The following is a 12,485-nucleotide window of genomic DNA, read 5'->3' as shown; positions in this document are numbered from 1 at the left end:
GTTGCCTGACTTCCTTGCACCCAGAACATTGATGCTTCTGTCCTGGGAACAACATCCATGAAACAGAGTCAACAGAGAAAGCACAGCATGAGGGAAAGGCCTGACCTCTGAAGCCCGAGAATTCTGGGTTCAAATACCTGCCTCTTCATCCCAGGACTGCCTCATTCCTCTATTTGGGATGATGAGGGAGAGGCTTCAGTGAGAGCTTACAAAGAGCTTACATTCTCCAAGCCTCAGTTTCCACATCTGTTGAATGGGAGTGATAGAATCCCCCTCAATTGACCCTAGCAGGAGGAGTCAGGCCACTCAGCTAATGCCACTGTGCACATTGGATTGGTGTCAGTGAAAGAAACAGCAGCATCTTGCAGAAAAGAAGGTTAAAAGCAGGTCTGAGCGGGCAGCAGTGCCATGGAGAGAAATCTCCGGGAGATGAGAGCTGACCTTGCCAGGGGCTCACTGGGGAGGGTGCGGCGGGGTGAGGGGCTGGCGTTTAGCTGAGCCAGGCCTTCTGGCCCCACTGTCCCCGGCCTGGGAAGCCTGCCCTGCGCGGGGCTGCCAACGCGCACAATTACCGAGCAGTTTACTGGTGCCGGAGCCGTCCAGGGTGCACTTCACCATCAATTAGCTCCGCTCACGGCCCCCCTGGGGCCCCCAGTGCTATCAGGACTCCCATTTTTCAGTCAAGGAAACTAAGGTATAAACAGGTGAAGCAGGCGGCCTGAGGTCACACCTGTAGTCAAGTGGCCACTCGGCATGCAGGCCTGTCCTTGGGACTCCCTGGCCTGTCCTTAGCGCACTGGCCCATAAACCGGCCTTTATAACCCTGCACAAAGCCAGGCCTGCGCCCGGGCAGCCGGAGCACAGAAAGGCCATTCAGCTGACTTCCGAGGCCCAGCAGGGCTTTTAAAGGAACGTTTAACCTCTCGCTTCAAGAGGTCGATCGGGGGCAAAATGACATAAGTCAGTAGTTTCTCTCAGGGCCGCCTCCCGCGTACAGCTGGCTGTGGGACCTGCCCGTGTTTGCTTTTTCTGTTTGCTCAAGGAGAACCCATCCTAACGCCGTCCTGGGACCACAAAGAGCACCTTGTGAGAGGCGGTGAACATGCTGCCTGCCACCCACAGCACGGACCTCAACTCCAGCTCCACCCCGGTTCCAGAATGTTCCAGCTGAGTGGGAAGAAAGGGTCCCTAAGTCTTCACCCCTGAGCCAGTGGGCCAGTGGGGACCAGAATGAAAGTGGGGGAAGCTCTGTTACCCAATGATCCCACTGGGCACATACAAAACTATTCCAGTGGCACCTGGTCCCCATTCTGCACCCCTGTGACACCTGAAGATTTGTGTTCCAGTCTTTACTCTCTCAAAGGCTCTGCTTAGCTCACAGACTTCTAGGTCACCTGCCAAATATTCCCAGCCCAACCTTCTCCCTGAATAGCCCTCCCTCAAATCCAATTATTCATTTCCCTCAAGTAACTCCTAAATGTTCCAGAAATTTCTACCTCTGCTGCCTGCCTCTTCTGTCCAGGCTGGTTTCAGAAGGGGTCGTGGCACTAGAGATATTGTAGCTGATGTTAGATGGATCTTGGCTGAAAGCAGGGAATACCAGAGGAATGTCTATCTGTGCTTCATTGACTATGCAAAGGCATTTGACTGTGTAGATCATAACAAACTGTGGCTGACTCTGAGAAGAATGGGAATCCCAGAACACTTGATCGTTCTAATGTGAAACTTATACTTGGACCAGGAGGCAGTCGTCAGAACAGAGCAAGGGAACACTGCATTGTTCAAAATTGGGAAGGGCGTACGCCAGGGATGCATCCTATCTCCATACCTCTTCAACCTATATTCAGAACAGATTATCCGGGAGGCTGGGCTCTATGAGGAGAAATGTGGGGTCAGGATTGGTGGACGATTTATCAACAATCTGCGTTATGCGGATGACACAACCCTGCTTGCTGAAACTGAGGAGGACCTGAAGCACCTGCTGCAGAGTGTCAAGGACTGTAGCCTGCAATATGGATTGAGGCTCAATGTCAAGAAGACAAAGATTCTCACCACTGGACCAATCGGCAGCATCAGGATGGATGGTGAAGAGATTGAGAATGTACACAGCTTTAGTCTGCTTGGCCCCATAGTCAACAGTCTTGGCACCAGCAGCCAGGAAATTAAAAGGCGCATTGCCATGGGAAAGTCTGCTGTTAGGGACCTCTCCAAAGTGCTGAAGAGCAGTGGTGTCTCTCTGGAGACTAAGGTGCATCTGATACAGGCCATAGTCTTCGCAATCACCTGTTATGCATCAGAGAGTTGGACAATGACCAAGGAGGATAGAAGGAGAACTGATGCCTTTGAGCTGTGGTGCTGGAGAAGAGTATTGAGAATACCATGGACTGCTAGGAAAACAAATAGATTTGTCCTGGAGAGGGTTAAACCGGGTGGCTCCTTGGAGGCAAGGATTCTGAGGCTCCGTCTAACTTACTTCGGACATGTAGTGAGGAGAGATCGGTCCTTGGAGAGGGACATCATGCTTGGGAGGGTAGAGGGACGGCGCAGGAGAGGAAGGCCCTCTATGAGGTGGACTGATTCAGTGACTGGGATAATTGGGATGGGAGTATCAGAGACAGTGCGATTGGCACAGGACAGAGCGGAGTTTAGGGCTGTTGTACATAGGGTCGCTATGAGTCGCAGGCGACTCGACGGCACATAACAACAACAACAACAACAGCTGCCTGCCTTAAGCCCCTCACCATCTTCAATTTGGAACAGGTTGTGCTGGTGGCTTAGTGGTACTGAGTGGCACTGCCAACCAAAAGGTACCTGGTTTGCATTCACCAGCTGCTCATTGGGAGAAAGACAGGCAATCTCCTCCTGTTCAATCTGTTGTTGTTGTTGTTACCATAGAGTCGGAACCAATCCATAGCTGACCCTCCCACGGTTTTCAAAAGCCGTTAATTTCCTGGGAGGAGAGTGCCCATCTTTCTCCCGCGGAGCAGCTGGTGGCCTCAAACTGCGTGCCTTCAGGATTGCAGGGCAGCTTCTTGCCACTAGGCCACCAGAGCTTCCTACTTACTGCACCTGAAAACCTGCCAAAAGGTCAGCTATGGGAGAGTCCTGTGCAAATGGTACTCAACAACAATGAAAACCTAAAGATGACTCCCATGTGTCATGTCACAGAGAGAGTTTGGCCGCAAACTGAAAGAGTAGGGGTTCGAATCCACCAACCATTCCAAGGTGGGGAGTTGGGGAAAAGCAGTTTCCACCTGTAAAGATTTACAACCTTAGAGACCCAGTGGAGGGTCGCTGTGTCGGATTCCACTTGACTTCAGTAATTCCATTTTTCATTTTAATGATGTCCTAATGGGGCTTTCAGCCTTCCCTTTATTTCTGTCATCCCACAGTAACTGCAATATCCATTCCAAAGCTGCTGCCCGGAACCCTTCAAGCCTCGTTGTCTGGAACATGGCACTTACGCTCCTTTATAGGGAACCCAGGGCCCCAGTATCCTTTTCTCCTCTACCCCCATCGCATCTCTTCCTCCAACGTCACATTAACCACATTTAACCTCTCTAGTCTGGCTTCTGAAGAAGACAGTGTGTGAACAAAGGATCCCACAGCCAGAGAAGGGTCAGGCACCCACTGAGCCTACAGCAGTTCTGATTTGGGGGACTCCAGGTAGAGACACGATGTCCCTACTGCTCCTCCAATCCCACACTGGTGGCCTCGACTGAGGCTCTGTGAACATAAACAGAGACTTGCTAAAGCAGGAACCTTTCACGCCAATCTGCAGGAGCTCGTAGAAAAGGCTCTTTTCTTGTGACCTTTGAGGATCTCAGGAGACCTCAGGCATGGAAGGCTACTTTGGCTAGAAAAGTTCAGGCTGTCAGCTGAGTGTCTCAGCTGGCCAGGCTGCTAATTGCAAAGCACAGACTGTGCAAGGAGGGAGGACATTGAGCTTGGCACGAAGAGGGCTGTGGTCAGACCCCATAGAGACCGTTGTGTCGTGAAAAATATGCTGTAAAGTCCTAACCCTGTATCTGTAAATATTAACCCGATTGGAAATAGGAGTTCTTTGTTATGATAATGAGGTCATGCCAGAGTACAGTGGACCCTTAATCTCATTATCTCTGGATTTTAAGAACAGAAAAGACATAGAGATGCTGTCTTAGTTATCTTGCTGTAATAGACATACCATAAGGGGTGACTTTAACAAACAGAACTTTATTTGCTTACAGTTTAGAAGGCTAGATGTCCGAATTCAGGGTGGTAACTCTGGGGAAGACTTTCCCACTGTCTCTCCTGATCCCAGGAGTTTCCCAGCATCTGGATCCAGAGAACATACTCCATTCCTGGCTTTTCTTTCTTGATGGTGTTATGGCCCCCTCTTCTTTGCATAATTTTCTCTCCTTTTACCTCCTGTAAGACAAAAGGTGACACAGGCCGTGACACAGGAAAATTCCCCTTATACCAGTTCAGGACTGTGAGCTTATTAAAAGGCATCCCTTTACAGCTTCATATTTCATTCCACTTGGATTCACAATTTACACACATGGCAATAATAGCCAAGAAATCAAGGAATGTGTTGTATTGGAAAAATATGTTGTCATGGAACTCTTTAAAGTGCTTAAAAGCAAAGATATGAGCTTAAAAATTAAGATGTACCTGACTCCAGTGATGGTATTTTCTAATCCTTCACATGCATGTGCAAGTTGGAAAATGAATAAGGATGCCAGAAGAATGGATGACTTTGAATTGTGTTGTTAGAGAAAAATATTAAATATATGAATAAGCCATGGATTCGATGGTACTTAACAACAACAAAGAGAGAGCTCTGTGGGCCTAGTGGACAGAAAGTGACGCTACAAATCCAAAGGTGGGTGATTTTAATCTGCAGCCTTCAGGCCTGGTTTTAATTGTTTTTGGTCAAACATTCCTCTAAGTTACATAGCACTGGTCTGTCCACTTGCCGTACAGAGGTAACTCGTGGGTGCTGTGATGCTAAACACTGTGACACTGATGCTTCAAATGTGATAACGGTTACCCAGGGCAGACGGTGTTTGGTGGAGCTTCCCGATTAAAACAAGCTTGGAAGCAGGAGTAGCATCTTCTTCCGAAATAGCTTGTCTCCAGAAACCCTATGAACCTGGAGAAATGATGAAAGTGATACAGCAGGTAGTCAGGTCTTTCATTTACATGAGTCATCTACAACTCAGTGACACTTAACAACAACAACCATGGACTACCAAAGGAACAAACAAATGTGTCTTGAAGGAAGTGTAAACAAGGTGCTCCTTAGAGGCAAGAATCATGAAGCTTCGTCTAACATATGTTCCACATGTTGTTCAGAGGAAACAGGCCTTGGGGAGAGCCATCACGCTTGGAAGAACAGATGATCGGTGAAAGGGAGGAAGACACTCGGTGAGATGGACTAACACAGTGACTACAAGAATGTGCGATAACAGCAGAAATTATGAGGATGGTGCCGGATAGGACTCGATTTCAGGCTGTTACTCCTAGGGTTGCTGTGGTGGATTCAAACCTCATGCCTTCGAGATTGCAGTGCAGTTTCCTACTACTAGGCCAACAGAACTCCCTATAAGTGCTAACTGGCTCAATGGCACCTAACAACAACAACAACAACAATATCACAGCCAATTGGCTGATTAAATCTTAGGTCATTATGGAAGATGATGATATTATTACAGAACTGCCCTTAATCCCATATCATTAACCTCAATAGAGGTTAGGATTTGCAACACACAACTACAAAACCTTGAATATATTATGGCCTATGTATTAATATTTTGGGGGGGACACAGTTCAATCTGTGACAAATATACACACACGGGGGAAATAGATATCAAGGAACAATAAGAAACTCACTTTGTAGGTTGCCTACAAAGGACCTCTTTATAAAGCTAATGCCCCAAATGTGGATTTCTAGTTTCCTGAATTGTGAGACAATAAATTTCTTTTCTTTAAGCTACTCATTTGTAGAATTTCTGTTGTGGTAGCGTTAAGTATCCAAGACAGATCTCACCCCAGCCTCCAGCTGCAGTCACCTCTGAGCAGGCTAGTCAGAAAGGGACTTGGCAACTCCCTTGACACAAGAGATGAGAGTCACCCGCTTGCCCAGAACCCAAGCAGAGCCTTTTCCAGACACTCCTGGGCAGGAGGCCCTTTTTCCAGGTAGAATTGGGTGTGCACGGGGCGGGTGAGCTCTGGGGGGAAGGCCCAGCCCTTTGCTGGAAATGAGACGGGGTGCCCCACCTCCTGGTTGTTAGTCACAGCCCTCCTAGGCCCTCCTCACCGAGTCCCTGACTTCCTGGGGGCAAGTTACAGGGTCTCACACTCAGTCTCTTCTGGAATCGTGAAGGGCACCGGCTTCAGAGTCAGATATGTTTGCATTAAAATCCCAACTCTCCCATCAGCTAACCCTGGGGCCTTAACTAAGCAAGTTGAGTGTCTGGAGCCTCAGTATTCCCACCTTCAAAATGGTAACAACTCATTTAAAGCCATAAAACCTTAGCATTCTCAGCCTAACTGTAAAAATGAAAATAACGCTGAGTCCTTGGATTGCGAGGACTGGATAATGCCTTGTTCATGGAGATGGGCCTGGCTCCAGTATGTTTCAATTATTAGATAATCTGATTGTTCCCTAAGTGACTTTCTTCCTCCCCGAGGCCAGCCAGAGGCCAAGTCACCTCCTGTCCCCGTCACCCCCGGCATCCAGCCCACTATAGTCACCACCAAGTTGACTGTCTTGATCTTCCCTTTTCTGCTCTCAGCACTGCCCTCTCGGTCACCAACCAGTGACCAGATGGGAGCATGTCTTCTGCAAGCATTTGCCACTTTCAAGGACCAGGGACTTCACTGGGAATAGAACAGGCTGAGGCCAGACCACAGTCCAAACCAAGAGTCAAAATACAGAGCGAGGCCACTCTCCAGGGCAGCTGATAGAGACAGCCACAGCTCTGCTCATGTTAGAAGACCAGACAGGTGAAGGCTCTGCCAGAGCCTTTCCAGGCCACAGCATCGGGCTGTCTCCTCCTAGAACTCCGAACATATTTTAAAAAGCAGAAAGCTAAAGCAGGGTTTTAACATTACACTATTCTTGCACTGTTTACTTTGAACAAAATCACTGCTTTTGACACTTAGACGCAAATACAACACAGTGTAATTGTGATAGTACAGTTTACGTGCAATTAGCTGAGGAAAGAACTCTATGATCATTGACAGAGTACTAAATTCAGCATTTATGTAATACATAGGATGTAACTTTAAAATAACACACTGGACGCTGTGTGTATAAGCATTTAAGGTGGTAACACCGGAACTGAAGGGCATCCTCTTGGATGTGGTGAGTGCCCTGGGAGAAAGGGGGACAGAAAGGATGGATAGCTGGGTAGTGATACCTCTGGCTCGTCTGGCCAGATGAAGGATGCATTGGGTTCATTTCTGCAGGTACTTGTTTAAATGTTATAGCAACTTTAACATGACGTCTGTTAAAATGTTATGTTCTGCCATGTAATGAGGATGTTGGCTGGCGGGCAGGAGGTTGGGACATATCTCCAGGTGGCTACAAGGACATAAGACAGAACGTCCCCCAGATCTGCAATCTCATCTCTATGTGACCATTCAAAGAGTTTTCCAAAACCACAGCGCCAACTTCATCAGTCCCCTGTCTGTCACCCTCAGTGCCCTCCTCCACCTCCCCAAGTAAAAATTTAAGTGATGATTTGAAAATATGACCTTAGAGTCTTTGCAATTGTTCCCTTCAAACAAACCCCACCAAACCTGTTACCATCAAATCAATGCCAACTCCCAGTGACGCTCCATCAGGTTTCTGAGGTTGTACCGTACCCTCAGGGGTCCTTCCTTTCAAACTGTTGTTAGGTGCCACCGAGTCATCATAGAGACCTAAGGACAGAAGGACACCCTGTGCCCGAACCTGCACCACCCTCACAATCTGCTGTGCAGCCATTGCTGCAGTCACTGTGTCAATTCATGTCATTGAGGGTCTTATCCTTCACTTTGCCTCCCCCTGAGCATGGGCAGAGTCCTTGGGAAATGCAATCAGTAACATCCTCAACTACAAACTGAAAGGTGTGAAGTTTGAGTTCATCGAGAGGAATGCCCTGAGTGGGTCGCCATTGATCTGACAATTTATTTCTGAAAAAAATACCCCATCATCACTGCCACCGGTTGCCACCAAGCCATTCCCACTTGTGATGACCTTACGTGTATCAGAGCAGAGCTGGCCACCATAAGGTTTTCGATGGATGATTGTGAAAACTGATTGCCAGGTCTTTCTTCCTGGGTGACTCAAACTATTAATCTTTTGGTTAGCAGCTAGGTATATAACAGCAGCCTCTGGACTCTGATAGGAGGTGTATAGTCCTAGTATCACCAGTTCTTAGCATGTTAAATGGAGCTCAAAATCTAAACTTTTAATGCAGATTTTCTGATTTTTTTTTTAAAGTATTCTTCATTTTGTAGGTTATGCAGCCATTGGATAGGCCCACATCTGGTCTGCTGTCTTAGATTTCACTCAGGCCTCCCCCAGGCTGCGGTCAGGACTCCCACCCCTACCTCACCTCAGCATGTGTCTGCAGGAGAAATTACTCCAGCGGGGAGGTGAGTGCCCTGGGAGAAAGGGGGAGCACAGAGGCCGGATATCTGGGTGGTATTGCCTCCTGTTCATCTGGCTGGATGAAGGATGTATTGGGTTCGTTTCTGCAGGTAATTGTTTAAATGTTATAGCAGCTTTAACACGTCGTCTGTTAAAATGTATTGGCGAGACAGCCATTCCGAACTTGTAATGTGGGTAATATTTAGATGATTTACTAGGTGAGGCGCAGTTTCTGATTCAATCAGAGTTGCATTTGATTCAATAGGCGATGCATCTAATTCGACTGGGAGTCCATCTCATCCAAAGGTGATGTGTTTGATTCACGGGCTGATGTACCTGCTTTAGAAGGTGATGGATCTAGCCCACGCTGAAGGATTCCAATTCCCCCACGGTGGGTATTTGCTTCAGCATGTGATGTATGAGTTTTAATAATGAGACAGACTGTTGGGATAGCTGGGCACCTGCGCCTCCCATTACCTGGCATGTATAGGGCCGCAGCCACTTTGAGGCAGAGAGCTTGTCTTAGTGAAAAACAATGGAAGAGCCAAGTGGCAGCAGGGGCCAAAGAGTCACCTGAGTATGACCCGAGATGTCACTGCCATTCTTCTGAGATCCACAGATGGTATCCAGTCATCTGGAGTATTACACACAGATATAGGTGGAACTCACTGTCATCAAATGAGAGAGATTCATATTTATTTGGCTGCCACTGTTGACCATCATATCACATCATCATGACTTGTGTGTTACTGCAATGCCAGAAGCTATGGCATCAGTATTCTGAATGCTAGCAGGGTCACCAAAGCGGTCAGGTCTCAGTGGAGCTCCAGAGGAGGACAGACTAGGAGGGAAAAGCATGGCTAGTTAGTGATGCGCCTCTGAGCATTAGCCTGACATCATTTTGAGATCATCGCCCTATATCATCTCCTGCTGCCCCAGCCAGCTCTCTGAATCCTTTGCCTCTGTTTCCCTTAAGTCCTTGGAAGGCATAAATGACTTGGCGCCAGCCCTAGAGGTTGGTGGTTGGATTCTATCCAGTCATGTCATGAGGAAAAGGTCAGGCCACGTGCTCATAGAGGGATGGCAGTCTAAGCACTCTGAAGCCATCCTACTCTGTGTCACAGAGCAACCCCTTGAGTCAGACTCAACATGATCGCAAGGGCCTGGCGGGGCTTCCTTTTACTTCCACTTGCAAATCCCAAGAAACCAAGCCCATCTGGTCAGTCCAGCCTTTAACATGGAGTCTGGGGAGAGGAGACACTGCAGACTTAGCTTGAGTCTGGGACAGTGGTCGTCATTCCAGGAATGTGCAGGCGCAAGACGTCAGAGAGGACTTAGCGGACTTCTCTGGCGCTGGTGGCCCAGGGGTTAAGGAGTTGCACTGCCAAACCAAAGGTGGGCATTTTAATCTTCCAGCTTTCGGTGGGGAAAAGCCGGGCATTCTCCTCCTGTACAACTAATAGCCTCTGAAAACTCCCTGGCGGCTTAGCTATAGGTCGGCACTAACTCTCTGGCATATAAGGACAGCTTGCTCAACAAATAGATATGATTGGTGATTTTCTGTGTACCTGTTGCTTCCATGTTCTTTATCTTACTGATAAGATCAGATCAGGACCTGTGCGCTACCGATCCCTCCCTCTCCCAACCTGCAATCCCCAGAAAGCTGGGGCTGGGAGCAGCCAGGGCACTCACCCTGGGTCATAGAGCAATTGGTGGAAGGATGAAGGAGAGTGAAATTCTCAGGAACCTGCGTGGGTGGGTGGAGAGCATGGACAGAGTCCGTGCAATGCCCTCTGGGCTCCCCTCCCCGTGCAGGCCAGCTTCACACCGTGTGGGATGGGCAGCCAGGCTGATTCCACACAACAGCTGCCGGTCCGCTTGTGCTGCTTCCCGAGGTCGCAGCGGCCCTGACTGCACACATTTTCCCAGGCTGCGGCTGAGAGTGGGGGGTCCTTGGGCGCAGACAAAGCAATAGCTCGGCCTTGCAAATGACTTTGAAAATGAGGCCACGGGGATTCCACTTGGCTGACACACTCTGCCCTGGCCCAGGCTGCGTCCCCCTGAGGCGTCCCCAGCCCTGGCCGGCCAGCTGTGCCTCCCACTGCCGCCCACACCAGAGCCTGACCACATGGAAGCTGCTGCTGAGCCCAGAATTCCCCTTCACACCCCTTCCCACGGCAGGGAGGGGCTGGGGCCATGCCTGAGGCAGCAAGGACTAAAGCAGGAGAGAACTGACCACCACTAGGCTCAGACCATCTGCTCATGGAACCTCCCTGGGTGTTCACTGTGTCCTGGGCACCACAGAGACCAACTGGATGTCAGAACGAGACTTCCTGCACTCCACACTTCCTGCACTCTTTAGACAAGACCTTGAATTAGAGACAAAAACGTAACCGAAATGAAATCAAGCATACTTTTGTCAAGCTGATTCTCTGTCATGGACTAGATCACGTCTCCTCAAACTGTGTGCCAGCTTGGCTGGGCCATGATTCTCAACGATTTGGAAGATGTGTAATGATGTAATCATCCTGCGTGATGTGATCTGATGTGATTAGCAATCAGATACTCAGGGATTGAGGTAGGATGTAAGACCCTCCCAGGTCACAGTCTTGATCTGATGCAAGGAGAGTTTCCTGGGGGTGTGGCCTACAACACCATTTTATCTTACAAGAGATACAGGTGAGAAAGGAGTGAACAGATAGAGGAACCTCCTTCCACTAGGAAGGAAAAGCCAGGAGCACAGCATGTCATTTCAACCTGGGGACCCTGCACTGAGAAATTCCTAGATGCGGGAGAAGATTAATAACACAGACCTTCCCCAGCACTGACAGATACAGAAAGCCTTCTGCAGAGCCAATACTATTCTGTGAGACAATAAACTGCGGCTGAACCAGGGCAAGAGGATGAGGTGGCCAGAAGGAAGTTGGTTCCCATCATATTGTCAACTGTAAAGACGTCAGGATGAGGAATTTGGACTTCCCTGGGAATGGTTGACTCTAAGTACAGTTTGTGATGATCATCTAACATTTCTCAATAAGACGGAACAGTGTATTTTTTTCATTTACTCACTCAGCCACTCATCTACTCCTGCTATATGTCTGAAATGGTCCTAGAGACTGGAGAAGCAAGATTAACTAGAGAAGTTGCCTTTCTCATCAAAGAGGTAACAATTCTCAATGGAAGATATGGGCTTTAGATTCAGGCAGACCCCACTTCAAGCACATTCTTTTTCTTGTTGTGTGACCTGGGTTGCGGTTTGACTTCTCTGTGTCTTAAGGGTAAGGTTTGGGTATTTTTTCTAAGGCAGGCTCTCTAGCCTCCCACATATGATGAGATCTGAGTAAGCCCTCTAATAAACTATTGTTGTTGTTGTTATGTGCTGTTGAATCATTTGCGACTCATAGCGACCCTATGTACAACAGCCCTAAACTCTGCTCTATCCTGTGCCAATCTTATTGCCTCTGACACACCCATCCCGATTACCCCAGTCACTGAATCAATCCACCTCATAGAGGGTCTTCCCCTCCTGTGTTGTCCCTCTACTCTTCCCAGCATGATGTCCCTCTCTAAAGACCTGTCTCTCCTTACAACATGTCCAAAGTATGTCAGGTGAAGCCCCAGAATCCTTGCCTCCAAGGAGCAGCCTGGTTTAACCCTTTCTATGATGAATCTGTTTGTTTTCTAGCAGTCCATGGTACATTCAATACTCTTCTCCAGCACCACAGCTCAAAGGCGTCAATTCTCCTTCTATCCTCCCTAGTCATTGTCCAACTCTCTGATGCATAACAAGTGATTGCAAAAACCATGGCCTGTATCAGGTGCACCTTAGTCTCCAGAGAGACACCGTTGCTCTTGAGTACTT

The 12,485-nt window shown here is 48.4% G+C and overlaps 1 protein-coding gene across 1 annotated transcript in view; it reads right to left on the bottom strand.

Annotated features, from left to right (window-relative positions):
- The window catches only part of LOC102851198 (probable UDP-sugar transporter protein SLC35A4-like), a 104,375-nt gene that overhangs the window by 90,506 nt on the left and 1,384 nt on the right, over positions 1-12,485 (bottom strand). The gene's annotated exons all lie outside the window — the stretch shown is intronic.

This window comes from Elephantulus edwardii, unplaced genomic scaffold (assembly GCF_000299155.1).
Source record: "Elephantulus edwardii isolate Elephantulus edwardi_28Jun2011 unplaced genomic scaffold, EleEdw1.0 scaffold00014, whole genome shotgun sequence".
Taxonomy (NCBI): Eukaryota; Metazoa; Chordata; class Mammalia; order Macroscelidea; family Macroscelididae; genus Elephantulus; species Elephantulus edwardii.
Note: the sequence above shows the minus strand (reverse complement) of the source record. Positions and strands in the feature narration are given on the sequence as shown.